Genomic DNA, 22,433 nt, shown 5'->3' with positions numbered 1-22,433 from the left:
TAAAGATCCTCAAAATTGATGATTTTTGAGTATGCAATTTTCCAAATTGGAACATTTTGGATATGGCAAATTATAACAAAATCAACAAGTACAATCAACTATAGGGATCGTTCACTTATTACGTTACGCAAAACCTTGCTTAAGGCGTAACCTAACCTCAACCTTCACCTTGTCCCTATGGTTTACATCTAATATCAACCACCCCAAAGGATCTACACCTAACCTCAATCACCCTTACTGCTTTACTCATAATACCGTTCCGTACCAATTCAATGTCCCCCTTTAAACATAATCACAAAACAGAAACCACATAAACAACATGAAACTTTTTTCATAATCAAATTTATATCAAACAAAACCTCCATGTCACTTCCGTTCCGGTTCCAAAAAGCTTTTGTTGTTTATAGCTTTGTTCAATTATTAAATATGAAAATTTGATTTTTAAATGCAACAATAAAAGTTTTGTGAATTCATTCTACAGCCAAATCTGGCAATCAAAATAATGATGATGTTTTGAAATATGGCAAAATATTGAATTCAATGATGGAAAAAATGGAATTTTACGTCCATAAAAAGGATGTGAGTTATGAACGTCTGGTGAGAAGGGGCACTAAGCGACCAGATTAAATCTGGCACCAAACCGCCAGATCGAATCTGACACCAGACCACCATATTGAATATGGCACCAAACAGCCATATCGAATCTGGCACCATTCCGACAGAGGAAATCTTGCACCATTCCGCCAGATGAAATCTGGCACCATTCCGCCAGATGAAATCTGGCATCAGACCACCAGATGAAATCTGGCACCAGACCACCAGATGAAATCCGGCACCAGACCACCAGATTAAATCTGGCTCAAGTCCGCCAGACCAAATCTGGCACCAAAAAAGTCACATCGAATCTATCACAAGTCCACCAGAATGAATCTGGCACCAAACAGCCATACCGAAACTGACATCAGATCGCCAGTCCGATTCTGGCACCAGACCGCCATATCAAATCTGGCACCAATTCAGGTCTACTCCATCCTCGTGCCAGATCATTGATAAATTAACCAATATGTTCTATCCATGATATTTACTCAACTATGCATATCAAGATGATTATAACACTATAATTTGAATTTCTGGCAACAATTCTCAACAAAATCAGCCAACATCTTTCGCCACAACAAAACAATTCCACATTAAATATACATCAAGTCATAAACAGTCGTAAACTGCAAAACAATGGAATATATAAAAAAAAATCCTTTTTATATCAAATATTCAAATGTACATTAAACTAAATGCAAGTATAAAAGCACACAGTCATCATATCCATTTGTATGGCAAAAAAAGAAAGAAATAATCAATAAAGTTACATTTAACAGCATTTATGATTGTTGAGTAATGAAATGAGATTTATTGCAATGAGGCATGTTAAATGCGATTGAAAATGTCGCTATATATTGAATCACCTGCTGACTGAGCTTTTTTGATTGAACAATTCTTTGCGAAATATGTTGATACAATGTGAATAGGATGGGTGCTGTTAGAAATATTTTGGCATATGATCGAACAGCAACCCTAGCGAATTGATGGGTTTTGTCAAAATAGGGACGTTGGGGAGAGGGGGAAGGGGCTGTTCCCTTGAAATTCCACTCTGGATGTGCCTCTGAAAACACATTTGCAGACTCGTACCCAAGATCAGTGTTGTCCAAACAGAGTGCCACGTCACTCTAGTGTGTTGCACTTAAACTTCATACCGGGTCCGTGGCCTAGATGAAAAGTAATGGTTGCCAAGATCCTGAAATCCTTATGGTAATGGGGAAGCCAAAGTCTGACTCCAAAGCTGGCCAAATGGTAAGTGTGTCCTTTTTTGTGGTATTGTCCTATATCACTAAATACATCGCTGGTATCCGAGCTATGTGCCATCATATGTACGTTAAAAGCCTATACAAAGCACATAGTCTGAAGGGTGACAGCGCCACAATCGAGCTAGGGATAGTAAGGCTTAAAATCGACTATCCCCGAACTCAATTTTTACAAAGAAAGCAACATAAGGTGAACAGGACCGAACCAGCAACAAAGACCCAACCTAAACGATACCCGATACCCTCCGACACCCTATGTCCCAACATCCTTCAACTACTTCGCTCCAAAATCCCCATTAACCCCCCAAATGTCTCTCCAACTTGTTTACCTTTACCCATAATATAGCTTCCATTATGACATAATTATTTTGCAATTCGTTGAACTCTAACTGCACCGCATCAGAGGCATAAAACTTTTTTTTTATTCCATTCTCATCCATTCTGATCCGTTCAATGAAATGTTTAGTGTCATCCCTTTTTAATCTACACTAGGTACATAGAAGCTACACATCGAAGCTACATTCACAATTTTTATTCATAAAAAATTTAATTTTCAATCAAATTTTTGAGCTCTCGTATTTTTAATTGCAGGATGATGAGTGACAAGCAGGAAAGATAATTATAATTGAATTTTGCACATGTGAACAGATTTATGTCTATAAGTATTGAATCGTCATCAGTATTATGATTGTTACGGTAGTGTTATTAGTAAAGCAGGATGATTGTCATGTGAATGTGGTAGTTAATGACTCGTGTAATTTTCTTAGTATGTATATATATGTGGATTTATAATTGAATTAATATTGGAAAAGGAATTACATGTTGGATTATTGCAAAAGTTGATTGAATGACACAAAGTAGGAGGAATTAAGTGGGTCATATCTCTTGCTACATCTGTGAATTTGCTGCTTAATTAAATCACAATGATGTTTTAATTGCAGCTGTTGTTTTAAATGATATTTGTGGATATTTGATAGGTATTTGCTGGTATTTGCAAGGTTATTGGATAAAAAGGTGTAGCTCTGATGCAGAGGGGGTTGCAAGAGGGGGAGCAGTGTGTTGAAGGAACAGAGGAAGTTTTGAGTTGGTAGCACTTTGGTAGTCCGGACTCCAAAAGTCCAAAATGACACCTTCACTATGGAGTTCATCTTCGTCGTCCTGATGACAACATTATGAACTGTACTGCTCGGGTTTGACTGTTTACAGGTCTACAGAATCGACATTTTCCATAAGAAATAATAAAATTATCATTTCTAACTTCAAATATCGATCAAATTGCTTTCAAGCATTCATTTTATTGATTTTACATCCTATTATTTCAAAAACCTTAACATTACCCCATTTATGTTTCCTGAACACCCATAAAAATCTACTTAAAAAACCACAAAAATACCCAAAAATATTCAAAAAACATTACAAAACATTCCATCCAATAAATTTCAAAATCCCATGTAATATAAAATGTAAACATGCAAAGAAAAATTAATTTAAAATTCCCAATAAAATTTCAAAAAATCTTTTAAGTCCTCTCCCCATCGTCCCTTCATCAAATTCCAAATTTAATTGCCCAATGAAAAATAACGGAAATATTGCTTAATGCCTTAAATTCATGCAACACCATCGAGTGTGATGAAATCTTTAAGTAAAAATAATATTCAAAAAATTTAATTATCAATCCACACCCACAGGACCACCGCGGAGCATCCACAATATATTTTTTTTGTCTGTTATTAAATGTATATATAGTCACAGCACATATGCAATGTCACACATTGTGTTGTGCTTGAATGACGATTAATTTTAATTGATTTTTACTCAACAATCAAATAATGATGATGATGTTACCAGTGGACGTCACTGCATCACCCCGTCCAGAGACTAATAAAAGAGCATCATCATCAAGTGTAGCATCAATAGCAGCTTTTATGATCTTTAGAGCGTTATAATTATCAGATGTTGGTGACATTAATTTATTATCATTTTTTTATATAAAGTTTCTCATATTCTTCATATTGATGCTGATAGTGGAGTGGACGATAAAAAATAGTATATATAATGGTCATCAAAATTCAATTATTGTGTTATGAGAGGGTAAAGGATGCTAGAGAACTGAGTAAGTAATTTAATTGATGAATAAATGAGTCAAATGAAGAAGAAGGAATTAATTGTTTTAAATTTTTTTTTGGGGAACTTTTTGGATGTGTTAATGTGTTGGTGATTGTGATTATCATGGGGATAATTGAGGCTTATGGGGGTTGGTCACCTATTACGTAACGTGAGAAATCGACTGTTTAACCCTTCTTTTAAAATTGTAAACCCCAGATCCGACATGAAACTGACATCAAGATATCATCTAGAGTCAGATACTCTAATGTGCAATACTGGTTTTCTTATTGCTCTATGCCATCCGTTAAGCAGTTCAACACTCATAACTTCACCCAAGTCCAGCACCATACAATGTAATTTTACAATCTGCATTAATTTCCCTCTTATAATTCCATTAAAATAATAAAAAAAAATCTATTCAAATATTCACTTAAATTATCTCAATCCCCATAAATTCAATTTATTTATTTATTTGTACAACATTAACAACAGTAAAAATAAAAAAAGTCACACAGCAAAATTTACAGTACGATGAGCTTCAATGTATCGTGTATCTTCAAATATATATATTTTCATTTAATATAAAATTCCACATCAATAAAAGACCATGGCATGAGCAGGAAAAATAAAGGAATGCTGCATGAAAAATCAAATATATAAAAAATAATTTTTAACATCATTCCTTTACAATTTTTGTGCCACGCATGAATGCATGCACAATAAAGTTAAAAGCATTTCATGTTCTATTTTATTTAAAAAATTAAGTTATATGTTGCACTTTTTTTTGGGAGGTAAATATTATGTCTTTTTTTTTGGGGAATGTGATGCTGTTTTAGTTTGGTTGAGGAAGTGATTTGTCTGTATAGTAACTTAGAGTCTGTCAGGGGAATCGGTGAAGTGGTCTAAGAGGGAGAGTATTAGCTTTATTTGCCGAAGATCCTGAATTCAGTTATGAATACCACAAATCAGTTAATCGGTCCTAGGCTGACGTGACTCTGACTCAGTGCCGGATTCCGATTTCTACCCGGCACCATACCAGAGTCATCCCAGCATGATGTCGGATTTTGGTTCCATTAATTGATGTGTACCAATTAATTTGAAAGCGCATTATTCATTTCACCGGTCAAGTCATAAAACACGACCTGAGAGCACAAATCGATCAATAATCTGGCCTCATGTCAGTGTGACTCGTACTTAGTGCCAAATTCGGCTTAAATCTGGCGCCATGGCAGAAGTTCCCCATTTTGATGAAAGATTTTGAATCAATTAAGCAAGTTGTCCTGTTCAGGACGATTTCAGAGCTAGATGCACTGCATTTTTGGCACTAAATGAATCTCCTATTGCTAGATAAATATGGATACACTATACCAAAAGCACAGATCGTAGAAAAATCGAACAATCCAGCCTAAAGCCGGCGTTTATCGTGTCCGACTGGAAGCTCGAGTAAGACTGGCTTGGGATCAGATGTCTGCCATTTCTACGTCGTGAGTTATCCTGGTAGCATCCTATTATAATATCATAAATGACTAGATTACACAATATCGACCACCTCAGAGTCACTGCCTCTATCTCTTCATTAACTACACAATAAATGCGCTTTACATATCCACCACCAAATCCTCTCCCTTTCTAAATCACTATTTATTTATTTTAGCACACAGCAATGTCGGAATTATCCAAAAAAAAATATTCATCCCCAATATGTGACTTTTGCTATTTTAAAATCGCCAAATAGCCGAGAAAATAGCAGCCATATGAGCAGCAACACAAAAAAAAATAATTTTTTCGATCAAAAGCAGCAGAGAAAATCAATATTTAATTATGCAAGTTTCAATTAAGGGAAATTGTTGTCAGCATAATATTGAAATATTCATTTTCATGTCTCTCAATAGCTGGAGCTCTTTTATTTTCATTGCAAATATATAGACATGATTTTTTTTCGGTAGTTTTGTGATGCTGCTGTTGCTAATTTCTAGTCTGTTGCACGCCTCGTCGACTTGATTTATGGACTGAGAAAAAAAGTATAATGTCAGTCGTAATGTATGAAAGTAGGTATATGTATATGTATATGGTGAATACCCACTCATTGATTTATGGTCTTCACATGGGGAATTGCCTTATCACATTGCGAAAGATTGGAGATGGCAATCATTAGATCGATTAATGATTGTGAACTGTTTGTAAGAGTTTGTAACTTTTTGGTGATGATTTTCATGCTATAGATGGTGATATGTGGTATGACTAGTGAAGCAGGCTAATTATAAGTTCTATCCTTTAATCCAGTGGTGCGCAGCCTTTTATTGCTCATGGCACACGTTGCTGGTTAGTATCGATCGAAACCGCACATGGCATATGGTTTGTGGCATTTCCAAAACATTTTGGCGGCACACCAGTGTCACACGACACACCAGTGTCACACGACACACCAGTGTCACGCGACACACTAGTGTCACACGATACAACAGTGTCACACGATACAACAGTGTCACACGGCACACCAGTTTCTCACGACTCTCCAGTGTATCACGACACTCAAGAGTTTCATGACACAACAGTGTGTCATGACATGCCAATGTGTCACGACAATCTATTGTGTCACGGCACTTATGTTGCGCACCACTGCTTCAACCACAAAATACATTTTATAGCCAATAATAAAAAAAAAATATTCCCGATGAACTACTCTAATCTACTTAAAATAGCCACCCATGTTGGTCAGCACTAGACATATCATAGTCAAAATCATAGACTAGCAAAAAAAAAAAGTATATCATTAAGCATATGAGTACGTTCTGCAAGTTATAGTCAATGTTATCCCCATATGCATTACATTTTGGTCATTAAACCATAAAAACGGTAAAAGAAGTCGATAGCAAAATCGATGGAATCGATGGGTAGAAATGAGGAAATAAAGAGCTCAGTTTACTTTGCTTTTATGCAATCGATTACCATTGCCAATGTCAAGGTAAATATATTCATAAACATGACTTTGCTGCTCTCGGCGTCTTTTCTTTTACAGCTTATTCGTATCTGCCTTCCTTCTGTGTGTTTATATATATATTTTGTGTATAGCTTGAAGCTATTATGAAACTTCTTCTCGATTTCGATTCTGTTCTGTATTATATTTTGGATGGCATATAATTATAGATGAGCATTGTTTGGGGACATAAAATTGATATTTTGTTTAGAGGATGTTCTTTTTTTTGAAGATAAGCATGAGCTGCATATTTGGATATATTTTTAATGAAATCTTTTTGGAATTTAGTATTTTTGGAGGATGATAATTTGATACTTTTTATGATTATTGTCTTTAAGATAAGGGATTTGGATGCTGTTTTGTGTTTTAATGTTGGAATGTCGTGAACGTTGAGTGAATTGTTGTCATATCGACAAGACTTCATATAATGATTGAGAGATTTGTTTCTGATGGGAATTGAACTCATGAACTCATTAAGGAAGTGAAAGAGAATTCCGGTCTGCTACCTAACTACTCAGCCACAGAGGCATAACTCTCGCAATGACAGATTCACCTTTATATGGCTCTATACCCCAGATTCCACTCTAGTCAGACTCCAGAAATGTGAAAAAGAGTATAATTTATGTGAAAAATTGAAAGGTCATCTGCCAGACTTAAGAGTCTGAATCGCACAACGCGGCGTTGATATGGCTCAATATCAAACGACACGGTGTCTTCAGGGCATCTTCGCGTCTTACTGACAATATGGTGATGTAGCGATGTTCTAGAGAACACACTGAACTGTTTGGGATGTGATTCGGATGAATGAGAGGACGGACATTAACAGCGACTAGGTGTGAATGCAGTGAGTATGAGGAGGGGTATAGATGGTGTTGGGGTAGTACTTCACCCCTCTTTATCAGCTTGATACACCTGGTCATTGGTTTCTGCATCTCCTAATTCATCCATTTATTAGTTCACATCCCGAACTATTAGAGAGGAGGAGGGGGTAATGATGGTGTTAGAGTTGGACTTCAACCCACTCTCCCGACCACCTCCTTTTTTAGAGGAAAATGTCAAACAAAATTCGTTCCCTTAAATACAATGAACCATAAAAATAATAAAACAATCACTTCATACCCATTAAATCATAAATCCATCCCTTCAACATTCCCAGTCCAGTTGTTGACTTTTAATGTCAGTTAATTCATTCAACCCCTTTTCATCCAATTCCCCCGTCGTCCTTTTCAATACAAAATTATCTCCATCGAATATATGAGGAAATATTTCTCTTACTTAAATTTATTATCCCAAACAAGCCATAACATCCCCAATAATGATAATCAACAATAAAGCATACAAAAAAAAAATAAATATTAATTAACAATAAATCTCATACGAGTTTAAACTCCATAACATGCTCATTCATTTAATTTTCACATAAACGCTGCAAAATTCCCAACGAATTCACCCCGAAGCACTTTTCGAGGTGTTTATGAATAACAGCAGCAACATTATTCACTGAATAGTGCTGTGGCGTAGTAAAAAAAAAGTTTATTTTATTTATTATATTATTTTATCGAGTTAAGTATAAAAGAGAGTAAATGAGGGAGATGGAGAGATGGAAATAACAGCTTAATAAGCAATAATAGTCATAAACTTGTTGAAAATTATCATCGTAATTTAATGAACCGCTTACTATATTGTTGGTGCATTGAATTGCATTGATAGTTGAGTGTTTAAGAGACTTTTGTTGCGGTTGTCAATTGAAATGAGATGTTAAACTGTTTATGAAGTAGTTTTCATTTATATTGCGTATTTTATGAGCAATAAGTTACATCACTGACTTTGGATTCAAAAATTCATTTTCTCACGGATGTTCCACTTCGCATTTTTAAGTCAAATTTTCTCAAAAACCAAGAAGAATTGTCACAAGCTTATTTCAATGCCTTGATCTGCAGGAGTGAGCACGCAAGAATCCAGCATAACCTCCTTTAACTTCTGTCCCATTTAAACAAATTCAGCAAGTGAATTTATTTAAATTTTTCATTTCAACAAAGCACTTCTCGCGCATTATTCAGCTCAATTCCATTCAATGTAAAGCATTTTACAGTTCCATTAGATTCAATAAAACCCAAGAAACCCTCATTTTTACAAAGAAAATACTTTGCATTCTTCGAAATACACAAAGAGAAGCAAACACAAAAAAATAGAGTAAGTCTATTGACATAACAATAAAAATGCAAAAAAGGAATAAAAATGCATAAATGCAGACATGTAACAGGTTAGTCGATATCATGCGATACAGAATGATTCTAATGAGATTTGAAATAAGACATGCATACATAAGAGATTCTAGATTATTGTCACAACAGATTAACATATTTTACCCCCACCAGAGCAGCCTCCAATAATCTTCTACAAGAAGTAACAGAAAAAAGTGAAATAACTGTAAGCTTTGTTGCGTAAATATTGCATATTATCAGTGCCAAGGACTTACACATCTCAACTTACCATTTCACATTAACAATCATATAGAATGGAATGCATGTTAAGTCATAATTACTGAAGATTCTCAATAATCATGAGAATAAAATTGGAATCAGGTTAAAACCTAGTTTTCAACTTGTGTAATTTCATACAATTTAATAAAATGTGTTTGAAATTGCGTGGTAATTGCATTCTTTGCGTTATTGAAGACGATTGTCAGCATGTGTTTCGTAATGAAGTGGAGAAAAAGGTTTGTCTTACAACAAGTGGATAGTTGTTATGGACTTTCTTTATGGAAGTTGTTTTGAGAAATTGTTTTAATTAAGTTCTCGGATGTAGTTGAGATTTATAAACTTCTTTGTGGTTTTTTTGCTCACTTCGTGATTTTGGAGGTTAATTTCTCGTGATTTGGATAGAAATTTATGGAAATTCTTGTTGATTCTTAATATTTAGGAGTGAGCAAGCAAGATTTAACATATTTTAGTTCAATTTGATGATTTAAAAGTCAAAAAACATTAAAATTTGCATTTTAAGTCGGATAATTGAAATATTATACAGTCGGATAATTGGAACTAGCTAACTTTTATAAAAATTCAAAATTAATAGCTTCGTTAATTCATTTTTGATTGCCTAATAAATTTTACACTAAGCACACATCAATTATAATTCAATTTACAACTTCAACATCTCTTTACATTCCTCCCAACTTCCTATCTACCTCATCAATTGATGCTCATAAAAAAATCACAGATAAATTATTTAATATCCATATATACATTCCAGGAGTAGAACAAACAAGTAGTAGAAAAAAAAGAGATTAAAGAACAAGATTGAGAAATGTATTCATATTAAATAGCAATAAAGTCGAGTAAATTGCCGGCAATAATTTAAGGTATTTGGCTCACTTAACAGTTTCTACTTTTCTGCCTTCGACTGGGATCTTCCTTTCCCTCCCCTTCTTTCATCTCTAATTGATTTATTTATCACAGTTTGTTTGGACTATTAATTTATGACTATGCACTTTATCATCGATTAATGATGTTATTGTTGTTGTGTCAGGGGTTGGTTATGCTATGATGCAATTCAGGGTACTGGGTAGAGTGATAATTAGGGTATCAAGCAGAGTGCCAAGTAGGGTACCAGATAGAGTGCCAAGCAGGATGACATTCAGGGTGTCAAGTAAAGTGCCAAACAGGGTGTAAAGTAGAGTGCCAAACAGGGTGTCAGGAAGAGTGTCAAACAGGGTTTAAGGCAGAGCGCCATGCAGGATGTCAGATATGGTGTCAGGTAGAGTGCCAAGCAGGGTGTAAAGCAGAGTGTCAAGCATAGTGTCAAGCAGGGTGTCAGACTATGTCAAGCAGGATGTCAGACATATTGCCAAGCAGGGTGTCAAGTAGGATGTCAAGTAGGGTGTCAGGTAGAGTGCAAAACAAAGTGTAAGACAAAGCGCTAAGCAATTTGTCAGGTAAGTTGCTTATCAGGTTGCCGGACAGAGTGATATGCCATGTACCAGATCGAATTGTCAGGGCAATTTCACTTTTTGCAGTCAACTCGACGACAAAGCGATGCCATAGCCACTATACTGTGCTACTCGGGTATTCCCAACCCCCCGCTTTATAAACTTCGATCAAGTTCCAACCCCTGCGTCATATTATTTACGATACCATTAAGAAAGACAGGAGAGCAAAACTTTAACATTGTCCACAGATTGTTGCAATAAGAGGTAATGAAATGCACAGACCATTTATCATCCAATGAGTCATTTATAATTTTTTTCATCTTCTTCTTCATTCAATTGATGCCATAGAATCGTTTTGCTCTACAAATCAGATATGATGAATGATACTGGGGGACTTTCCAATAGATTGGAATCGATTTATACTATGACTTACTTATGATTCAAAGTTGAAAATAAGTAGTTGATGGTCTTAATGCATTACTAGAGGCTGCTTACGATATAAATTCTCATTATTGTAAATAAAAGTAAGAAATATTGCAGCATCAATTCTTTAGAATTCTGCTACGGATGATTAAGTTCTTTTGTTGATTTCTTGTGCTGTGCTGTTCAGTTCTACCATCTCCATTATCATTATTGCATTTACTATTATTATTATTTTTCTATCTACTTGCCATTGTTGGAATAAAAAAGGAATTAAAAAATGGTAAAGAAGTATCTGTTATGACTATAAAAAGATGTTAGGTATGAATTATTAAGTCTCGACGTGAGAATTTTACCGAAGAAATGTGGTCGTTGCATTTTTAGGAGAAAAGAAGGAAAAGAAAATGATAGAGTGATTATAGTTTAAGCGTCAGGTTGAACAAATGGTTTATAGCTTTGAGCTTTAGTTCTTAACATACTGTAGAAAAAGGAGTACTTGACATGATTGGTGTTAAAATTTGCGTCTTGTTGAAGTTGTATGTTATGAAGTCAAGCGTCTTTGTTGAGTTAACGATGAAAAGGTGCTGAAAGCAGTGGAAATGTGGCCCATAGCCTTCCTATGTAGGCTACAGACAGTTAACTACGAATCGCCTTAGCGCAGATCTGGATTTCATTGATCTGGATAGCAAAAGGCTTTCTTAGTAGCTGAATTCAGTTGATAGCGTGCTGAATTTAACTAAATGCATGCTGAATTCAGCTAAAAGATTGTGGATTCCATCTTAAAGATTGCTGAGTTCAGCTAAAATACTAGGCTTAGCTACAAAATTGCTGAGTTCAGTTGAAAACATGCTAAATTCAGTTGAAAGATTGCTGAATTGAGCTAAATGATTGTCGAGCAACACTGAATGTTTGTCGAAATCAGCTGCTGAATTAAGCTCAGTAAGTATTGAATTTAGCTGAGTAAGTGCTGAATTAAGCTGAGTAAGTGCTGAGTTAAGCTGAATAAATGCTGAAGATTCATCAAACTTCTCACAGAATCCTGCCAACTAGATGCCATTATCAAGTCATAAATTCCAATTCTCTTAAAAATTAATAAACTTTATCTCAATCCGTTCAACTCTGCTTCCATTTAATTTGCAGATACGAAATGTAAAAGGAGGCATCAAAAAAATCCTCATAATAAAGATAAAAGCTTTTAATTTCAAGCCATCAAATTCCCGTTACAAGATTAAGACAACAACAAAAAACAAAAAACAATCACATGACCTAAAAACAAACAAAAAAAAAGAACCAAAAGAAAAATATGCAAATCTATAAGCTCAACCACAAGGAGCAGTTAATTTAATTTACATCGACAATAAAAATCGAAGCTCCGTTACAAAAAAAAAGAGAAGAGAACGTGCTGTCCAATTCCTTCCATCTCATCCTTAACAGTACTTTTAGTGCATGCCCCTCTTCATCTCTTGCTATGCATATAGAACAAGCAATTCACTCTCCGAATCGATTCAATTTGTAATGACTTTCAATTCATTCATTGGATTTTTTTTTATATATTCTCATCTCAAATGGATGTGCAAAAAAGGAACAGACAGAGAGCAGCAAAAAAAAAGCGTGAAGTACCATCGTATTGTAAAATTCGCGCGCGCGAGAATGCTATTCATCTACCAACAAGCACAATGTGCTTTTAAATCATCATGACCCTTTTTTTTGTTGCTCATGTGTATGTATAAAATGCATGTACATACATATGTATGCATATGCATTCTGCTCACGAGCATGCAAGAATAGACAATGGAGTTACGAGAATTTAATGAATTTTTCATTGCATAATAGCCAGAAATCCGCAAGGAATCATGAAGTGAAGTGCAAACAACAAAATAATGAAATGCATAAGAAGAGGATGAATGGTAAGGATGAGGATTTGGTAGTGGAGATTGGGACGCATTTTTTGGACTAGAATTAAGTCGTTGCTTTAAGTCCTGTGTAATATCAAATCATTGCTTTAAATTTGCCAAACCTTAAGACGTTGCTTCAAATTTAGACAAAATATCAAGTCATTGCTTTAAATATTGTGACTAAAATCAAGTCGTTGCTTTAAATATTCTGACTAAAATCAAGTCATTGCTTTAAAAATTGTGTCAAAAATCAAGTCATTGCTTTAAATATTTTGCCAAAAATCAAGTCATTGCTTCAAATTGTGCCAAAAATCAAGTCCTAGCTTTAAAAATTGTGTCTAATATCAAGTCATTGCTTTAAATATTGTGTCTAAAATCAAGTCGTTGCTTTAAATATTACGTCTAAAATCAAGTCATTGCTTTAAATATTGTGACTAAATTCAAGTCATCGCTTTAAATATTGTGTCTAAAATCAAAGCATTGCTTCAAATTGTGTCAAGTCATTGCTTCAAAGTTAGTCAAAAATTAAGTCGTCGCTTCGAAATAAGTCATTGCTGCAAAATTTCAATTAAACCCTAGTTAAGTTCCCAATCTGACAAACTGACCAATCCACTCCAAAACCAATTCCTTGACTATATAAAAAAATCCCGCTCAAACTAAACGAGACAAGCACAAACACCCGCTATACGTATGTACAGCATACAATGTCGAGCAGTCTTTTGCTTATATTTATTTTTATTCTTTATCGTATGAAACATCAAGTGGAATAAATAGAAGAAGAGCATGAGAAATAAAATAAAAAAAAGTTCAATCTTTTTTTTGCCTTTTTTTACCGTTCTTTTAATGATTTTTTTTTTCTTTCCGGAAATTTCTTCTTCTATCTTGAATAGCTTAAATGCCATCATGTAATTGAATGGAAAATATTTTGTATTAAATAATGCAGTTGATAGTGAGAGATTTTTTTTCTTTCTATTTTGGAGAGGATTTTTGTCGTGCTTGTGGTTTTTTAAAATGGAATTATGGATGGGATTGTGGAACTTTAAAAGGTAATTGAATGACTGGCATCCTTTAAAATGCGGTTGGAAGTGTTAAGAAATGTGCTTTTTAAATGGTTTGAATTTGTGATGAACTTTGAACTTTACGGAGTTCTTGAATTATTTATTGAGTTTTAGGTGATGAAGGTTTGAACTTACCAAAAATTCAGATGCCATAAAACTGATTAAATGCCCTTTAATATTCTGAAATTAGAAAAATTAGAGAGAATAAGATTTAGTAAATTTTAATTAAGAATTGCTGCAAAATAAGTGATAATAATATTGACTATCCATTAAAGCAGAGGTGGGGAACCTGTGTGTCGTGAAACCGGCCATGAATAGCATGCTAAATTCAGCCGTAACTCAGCAACATTTAACCTCAATTCAGCACTTTATGTCATAAATTGAAATCAATTCAGCTTCAATTCAGCAATATTTTGTCTGAATTCAGCTTCAATTCAGCAACGTTCAAACTGAATTCACCCATATTTACCTTCAATTCAATACAAAAATACCTGCAATCTCAATAATATGCAATTAGCACAACATTATCATATTAAATTTGATAAAACTTGTTCCAACCGCTCACTTAAAACGAGAACATAAGCCAAAAGAAGCATCAGCAAGGAAGTAAATTTTTACTTTATTATGTACAATTTCATGTAAATTTATCTCATACTCATCACCTCACCCGATGGTCAATTTTTTACTGCTTCTTCTTTTTTAACTTGCGAAAACAGTATTCATGCTACAGTACACTGCAGATGCTTTCAGTGATAATGTTTTGTTAATTGATGATAAATATGGAGGGAATGGAGGAGAACCAAAAAAGGAGAATTTTTTGGCTTATCTCTGCTGAAGTTAATTTGCATTTGAGAGAAATTGGATTTATTTTGGTTGGAATAAGGATGGAAGGGAGTTTAAGCTGGAGTGTACCCGGGGGTCAGATTCTTAGTCTACATCTACACATGATGCATACCCTAGAGTATAGCTTAGGAGCAAGGGGTAGGTGTGGGAGTGCAATATGGATAGGGATATGTGTAATGGATGATGTAGGGGTTGATGTAGGTTTAGGTGAATATTTAGGAGTAGGAGTAGGTGTAGGAGTAGTTGTAGGATTAGTTGTCGTTTTGGTCAAAATGGTGGTTAGTAATCTTCTATTTTCCAATAGATCATTGACCCAGCATCACTTTACCTCCACCATTCCCTTTATCACTAAACTCCTCATCAACTTGTTGCCATAACCGAGTACTTTGTACTTTAATCTTCTCCATTCTTACAACGAATGCCGTAAGTGATTGCGCAAGCAATTTTTAAATTAATTTCCATTCTCAACTGTGATGCACTTCCAATACTACATAATTCTTGCACATAAAAAAACATGAATCACGGCATGAGCTTAATGGCTATTAATGGAGCGCCGTCATCAGTTATAAACTCCTTTATATTTTTCAATGCTCAACGTAATTTGCATACGTTCTGTGCTTCTTCATTTTTTTTTTTTTCTCATTTCCTTTAACTTCTCTATTAAAAAAACTTTATTTTTTTGCTTATTTAATGTGAATGAGAAAAATTGCATACAAACATTTGTAATGTCGAAATAAATTATCTTAAATGAATTTATTTGCTTATCTTAATAATATTCAACAACCGAGTGTCTTTCATGGTGCTGGATAGATACGAGATACAAAGAAATGACTTCTTTTTGCGCCTTCTTTATCTTGTTTGTAGTTAAAAGTGTTGGCTATTTGATTATATTATATTAATCGTGGATTTTATAAATAATGGATGGGAAATATAAAGAGAAATGACAACTTAAGTTTCTTGAGATTAAGTGAGCTAGTGAGCAGGTTATTACCTGATTGGAATTACCTGATTAACTGAATGGAATTAAGAATGACAACATTGTATTTAGACGATATTAATCGTTTTTAGAACTAGACACCCAAGGGACCGTTCACTTGTTTCATTACCTACTCCCACTCTAAAGGAAGTATGAGGAGTAGTCAAGTCTTGTAATGCTTGGATGTCTAGTTATCACATCTAGATGCAACTTTGAGGAGATGGTAACGTAATAAGTGCACAGTCCCAGCTAGTCCTCAACTAGGAATCAAACCCATTGAACATAAATGCGAGTAGCTTAACCCTGCAAAGCTATCTAAAATTTATGGTAAATTTCCTACAAATTGACCAAATTTATACGGAGTTTTGCAATATGTGTCAAAGTGGCTCGGTAGCGTAGTGGTTTTGTACTTTGGGACTTAATCAATGCATTACTAACTCACCGATCATGAGTTTGAGACTCAGCATGGGAAATTCACTTTATAATGACCTTTTTCGAATCATATGGACTGAAAAAAGTGGCTCATAGTCTCCATTTACAGACTCTAGACAGTAATGCCGACAAAGTAGTGGCTCTTTGGGTCTCCTGAATGCAGTGGACAGGCGAACCTTCGCTTGTTATGACTAATCAACAGTTGTGAAACGCCCATCGTTCCCAACGATCTGAAAAGCTTATGTATTATTAAGTACTCTTACATAATGCAGATAAGGTTGATTATCAAACTCTTGATTGCTCCAACATCATCTTAAGCAAGACTATTAACATAACCGTATCCAGTTTTGACCTCCAAGCACTTTCTCTCCCCATAACTATCACCAATCAGACCATATTTAAGAAGTATTTAAGCTGATTCTATAAACACAATAAAATACACAAACTAATCACCTAATTGCCATCTAAACTAACATCCCCTCCCACCTAATTCACGTCATCAAACAATAAATCATAACCTCAAAACCTCATCCACACGCACCCAGTTATTTCTTCAAAACATTAAACTAACCACAAGGGATCATCACAGCTCATAGAACCTTATCTTTATCCAATATTAGTTTCTATTTTATTAACACGCGCATTTCTATCTACAACTAGTTAGGCTTCATGTCGCGATCACTGCATGTAATCCGCTCAGTGTGGATAATTAATGTTTGTCGTAATTCATATCACCATTTTTTATATAAAAATCTGTAGCTTGGCACTATCCAGTTTGATTCTTAATCTACACTTCCTTTTCAATGTTAATTAATTGCTTTTTGATATGTAGGCATAAGTTCTTAGTTCCAATGCCTCTTTTAATTATTCAACAATTTTCATTCGTTGTGCAACATTTTTTTGTCATGACTTAATAGACGTTGATGATGGCGAAATTGCTCATTTTCTAAATTAAAATGAAATAATAACAGCTTCCGCTGTTATTGCATTGGATATAGAATTAAAAACGGTTCTCAAAAGAGAGCGAGATTTCGTGACTCATCAATCAAATGTCCTCAATTAATGTTGCTGTGTATTTGATGAGCCTATAGGATGGATGTTGTGTACACTAGATGTAGTTTTTTTATTATGCATATTGATTCAAATGAATGAGAGGATTTTTGTGTATTTATAGATAGACAGACATGAAAGAGACTGGACGGAAATTAAAGTTTCATTAAAAATAGAATTTGGAAGGGAATTTTTGTGATAATGTTGAATTTTGATATGTGGGAAGCTTTTTGAATATAGTTTCAAGTTTCAAAGTCTAGTCAAATTTCTAAATAAATTAAAATCTTTTTTGGTTCTATTTGTGGAACCTGAGCTAGTCTATGTTGATTTAAATCAAGGGTTTTACAGCATAAACATATCGCTAACAGGGAAGAAGGCCACAGTGCTATTTCTGTACTATGAAAGCATGCTCCTTCCCAATTAGGATGCAATTCTAATTGAATTATTGAACCGTAGCAAACTCAAGTCGGCTTCGACCTCTCTGCTCATAGACATTACATTATTTTAACAGAGTAAAATGCTATCGAAAAGGGAGTACCCGGACAATGCAGCTGTAAAAGACACTCCCAAGATTCTTTCATGTCTTAGCCATGGACACAATTTAATGATGTCAAATGAAAACGCAATTGTGGTAGAGTCTTCAATGAGTCGTGAGCGAGCCTTAAATAAGCCTCGATGGAGCCTCAGTTTAGTCGTGACAGAGCCTTAAGTCAGACGCATCAGAACCTTAGATGAGCCTCAACAGATCAATTTTCAATTATGTCACTCGGTAAAACTATCTAAAATTCTCACAAACTATATTAAAAGCTCAAAAACTAAATTATAATTCAACAGGTTCCCACATTTCATTTGATTGAATTTGCACAATTCATACATGATGAAAAGTATTACAATTTATAATATAAAATTCAAAAAAAATTCGCACACTGAACTATAAAAATAAATATAAAATTTAATGTAGGTTGTTTCTGTCAAAAATATGTTTGTAACAGTGCATGGAATTATAAATTTTAATTCCTTTTTTTTCACTTTTGTATCGTCGCACATTTTTTTCATTTCGATTTATATGACCATAAAGTACATTAAAGAGCAACATTTATATGAACATTATTTGCATGTTAATTTTTTGCCGAAATTTGTGTTTTACGTGATTAAATGAATTTATTGTGGGCATTAATGATATGAGGATGGTAGCTAATGATATCGTGTGACAAGTTTCGAGGAATTTTATTTTTTTTTTTTGGCTCGGTTTAACATTTCAATAAATTTATTAAAGTTATGTAAATGCATTAATTTTTGAAAGGGGGATTGAAAATTATGATTATTTGAGGTTTATGGAAGTTTAATGGTGGCAGGTTGGGAATAATTTTTTTTAAAAGACACGTGTATTGGGGGATGTTGAAGATGCTGCAGATATTGAGGATTCTGAAGATGCTGGGAATGCTGATGATGCTCTTTTGGTAAGTTTTATAGACAATATTAATTGAAAATTTTATAAATTTAAATTGAATCTTTAAAAAAATTTTGTTCAAAATTGAATTGACATTCAGATGGATTTGCTGCTTGGTTCAACACAACGATAAGAGCTACCACGAATGAGTACTATCATGGGAGAAGCCAGAGAAGATGGGGTTCTATCTTTATTAACCTGAATACCCCCTTGAGTACACCACAGAGAATTATGCTTAAATGAGCTTTTTACCATGATCTGCAACAATCTCCAGATAGCCCAGTAGGTAAAAACCCTAACTATGTAACTGAGTGAGTGTTTGAATCACACTCAAGATAGTAAAATTAGGATTATGGCTCAATTCAGCATATTTCAACTAATTTAGGCAAATTTTAATGTTTTGTGGCCTTAATACAAAAAAAATTTCAACAAAGTTTGACTTAACTCAGTACAATCCCGAACTTGGTTGCTAGAGGAGTCCAATACAAAAGCACAACGTTGTCGCTAGGTCACTCTTAGATCGCAATATTAACAGTAAAAGGCAAAGTGACTCTGACGACACCGTATCGACTGATTTAGACCCATTTTTACGGCAAAAAATGTGGTTGGCTGCATTTTGCCGCTCGGGAATTTAGGGAATTAGGAGATATTTCAGACAAAAATTAACAGTAATATCCTAATACAACAAAAGCGAGCTTAAGTTAGACAAATCTTGAATAAAATTCATCAAATTAAGCTTTTTTCAGTCACAATTTACCCATAAGGTACCTCAATCTAATTTCCATTTATTCCAACCTTCCACCAAAAACCTTCAAGGAATCAATTCTCTTTCATTTCCTTTGACAGCTCAATTAAGTATTCCACTATACATTCTTTAATTTCTAGAGCTTATCACCCACTTTTAGCTTGCTTTTAACTATGAATCTTAATGATTTTTTTTAAAATTGTAGAATTAAAAAAAAAAAAACTAAATTGCATCGATAAATCTGTATCGCAAAAAAAGCAAGAAGTTAAAAGTTATAGCGTAATTGGAAGAAATTGTAAAATGATATTAAAGCAGAAACTTAATTGGAACTTTGTCAAATAAGAAAATGAGTAGGAAATACGAAACTTTTTTTTTTTTAATTTTTCAAGTGTCGTAATTGCTAATTGGTAATTACATAATTGTATAATTAAATGAAAATTGTGGATGGGAGGACGAGAATTTCCAATTTAAATCTTAATGGAATTGAGGATGATTATTGTTGAGTAGGAATGAACTAGATTAATATTTTATCTGATAAAAAAGTCAGTTTCAAGGTTTTGAAGAATTTGAAAAATTTATGAAATTTTTTTAGTTTTGGAAACTTATACTTCAACAGCATATGAACTATGCCATTAGTCTTTGCAAAAGCTCTCTGCATTGAAAACTTCTTTCAATAAATTAATTTAAAAAAATATTCTGGAGGGGGTCATTTGTCAATGATGTCACTCGAAAATTAAATTTATTGCAAATATGTCCCTGAATACTGCCCTAGTCTCACTGATTGAAACCCTAGTCCCAATGATTGAACCTCTAGCGTCACTGATTGAACCCCAAGTTCTACAGATTGAACCCCAAGTCCTACTGTTTGAACCCCAAATCCTGCTGATTGAACCCCAAGTCCTCCTGATTGAACCCCAAGTCCTACTGATTGATCCCCAAGATTCACTGAATGAGCCCCTTGCCCCTCTGATGGAACTTCTAATCCCCATACCATACACTAGACATCATCCCCAATCAGTCCCCCAATTTTAAAAACTATGTATACTTTTTTTTCATTTTCTCATTTTCACCCCCCGGAAGCAAATGAAAAACTTTATGGCACCAGTCTTTTTTTTTTTTGTTGCAAGAGAAATGAGCATCATCACCTTATATAAACTTCAGCAACATTTAATTCACTCTTGGATAAAAAAAATAACATTTTTTTCGAGAGAAATAATTTAGATTCAATTTTAATGCAGCTTATGTGCCGTATATTTTTTTTTTGGGGGAGAGATATATAGTGCAAATTTTCAACTGCTAAGTGAGTACTTAATTTTTTCACAAGTTTTTCATTTCATTCATTAGGATTTTAATATTGAGGATGTATAAGGAAGTAGGGAAATGAGGGATTTGAGAGCATTTTGGTGAATAAAGTGGGAAATGTGCTGAATTAAATGCAAAATAAGCTGAGTAAAATGCTGAATAGTGATGTATCAAGCATTAAACTGTGCTGAACAATGCTGAATTAAAATAAGCAAAATGCAAAGATTCGCTGAATAAAAATCCACAATGGAGCTTAATATGTTGCTGAATCACACTGAGTTTTGGACGATAACTTGCTGAATTGAGCTTTTTAACTTACTAAACTGCGCTGAATTCAGATAAGATTGCTGAATTGTGTTAAATTCAGCTAAAACATTGCTGAATTGTGCTGATTTAAGTACAATAATTTGCTTAAATGCGCTGAATTTGACAAAAAATTGTTAACTTACGCTGAATTAAGCTTAATATTACTAAATTGCGCTGAATTCAGCAAAATAACTCCCTAAACTGTACCAAATTGAGATAAAATAACTAAATTCAGCATCTAAATCCTCAAACTGTCCTGCAAGACAAAATCACATCAATCCTCCCCCCAAAAAAGCAGCATCAACGTTAGCAAGAAATTTTTCACAGTTTAATTTTTAATCTAATTATTCCAGATTTATTGCCATTTGGAGAGAAAATTGCTGCCAATTAGAGGAAGCAGCAAAAAAAAAAAAATGTTTCTCTTTTTTACTCCAAAAAAATTCCTTTTTATTGCCATCATTCTCACACCATTTAATGTTGATGCTGCTGCCGCTTTTCCTTGTCCTTCTCCACAAAGCATTTAGATTTATGTAGACAGAAGAAACATTTTTTTTTGTTGTTGGTAGGGAAATGACTGCATGCAGAAATCGAAAAAAATTGTGCATTTTAAAAGAGCTTGAAGCTGGAACGTCTTGCCACTTTACTTTGTAAATGCATGACTCCTTTTTTTGGCAAGTTTAATGTACAACATAAATCACATCTCCATTAAATTTTTGCTCGTCGTCGTCGTGCGAAAATGAATTCATGTTTAACGTAATTACCACAAAGTGCTGCACAAAAAAAGCTTTATTTTCATTTCAGTTCCATTCATAAATGCAATTTCGTTTAATTGCTTTAACAATATCATCTCATTTTCATTATTAAAAACCATTCGAAGTGATTTTGATGATACGCTGAGTTAAGCATGTTTTTTTTTGTTGTTGTTGTCGTGCATAATTTGCTGAATTTTTGATTGAACTGATTTATTTATGTTGATGGTGGTCGACAAAAAAAGAATGAATTTTTGCTTATTTTTTTGGGCTCAAATTTGATGACTAATTGGGTTTATGGATAGTTTTGGTTGTGATGAAGCAGGGTAGGGGCTAG

At 34.1% G+C, this 22,433-nt stretch overlaps 1 protein-coding gene across 1 annotated transcript in view; it reads right to left on the bottom strand.

Moving 5' to 3' along the window:
• The window catches only part of LOC139095410 (serine-rich adhesin for platelets-like), a 127,997-nt gene that overhangs the window by 56,830 nt on the left and 48,734 nt on the right, over positions 1–22,433 (bottom strand). Inside the window, exon 3 of the mRNA XM_070646754.1 lies at positions 14,379–14,423. The gene's annotated coding sequence lies outside the window, so the exon portion shown is untranslated. The remainder of the gene's footprint in view (positions 1–14,378; positions 14,424–22,433) is intronic.

This window comes from Chironomus tepperi, unplaced genomic scaffold, assembly GCF_022539635.2.
Source record: "Chironomus tepperi strain 1889 unplaced genomic scaffold, CSIRO-AGI_Ctep_v1 contig_364, whole genome shotgun sequence".
Taxonomy (NCBI): domain Eukaryota; kingdom Metazoa; phylum Arthropoda; class Insecta; order Diptera; family Chironomidae; genus Chironomus; species Chironomus tepperi.
Note: the sequence above shows the minus strand (reverse complement) of the source record. Positions and strands in the feature narration are given on the sequence as shown.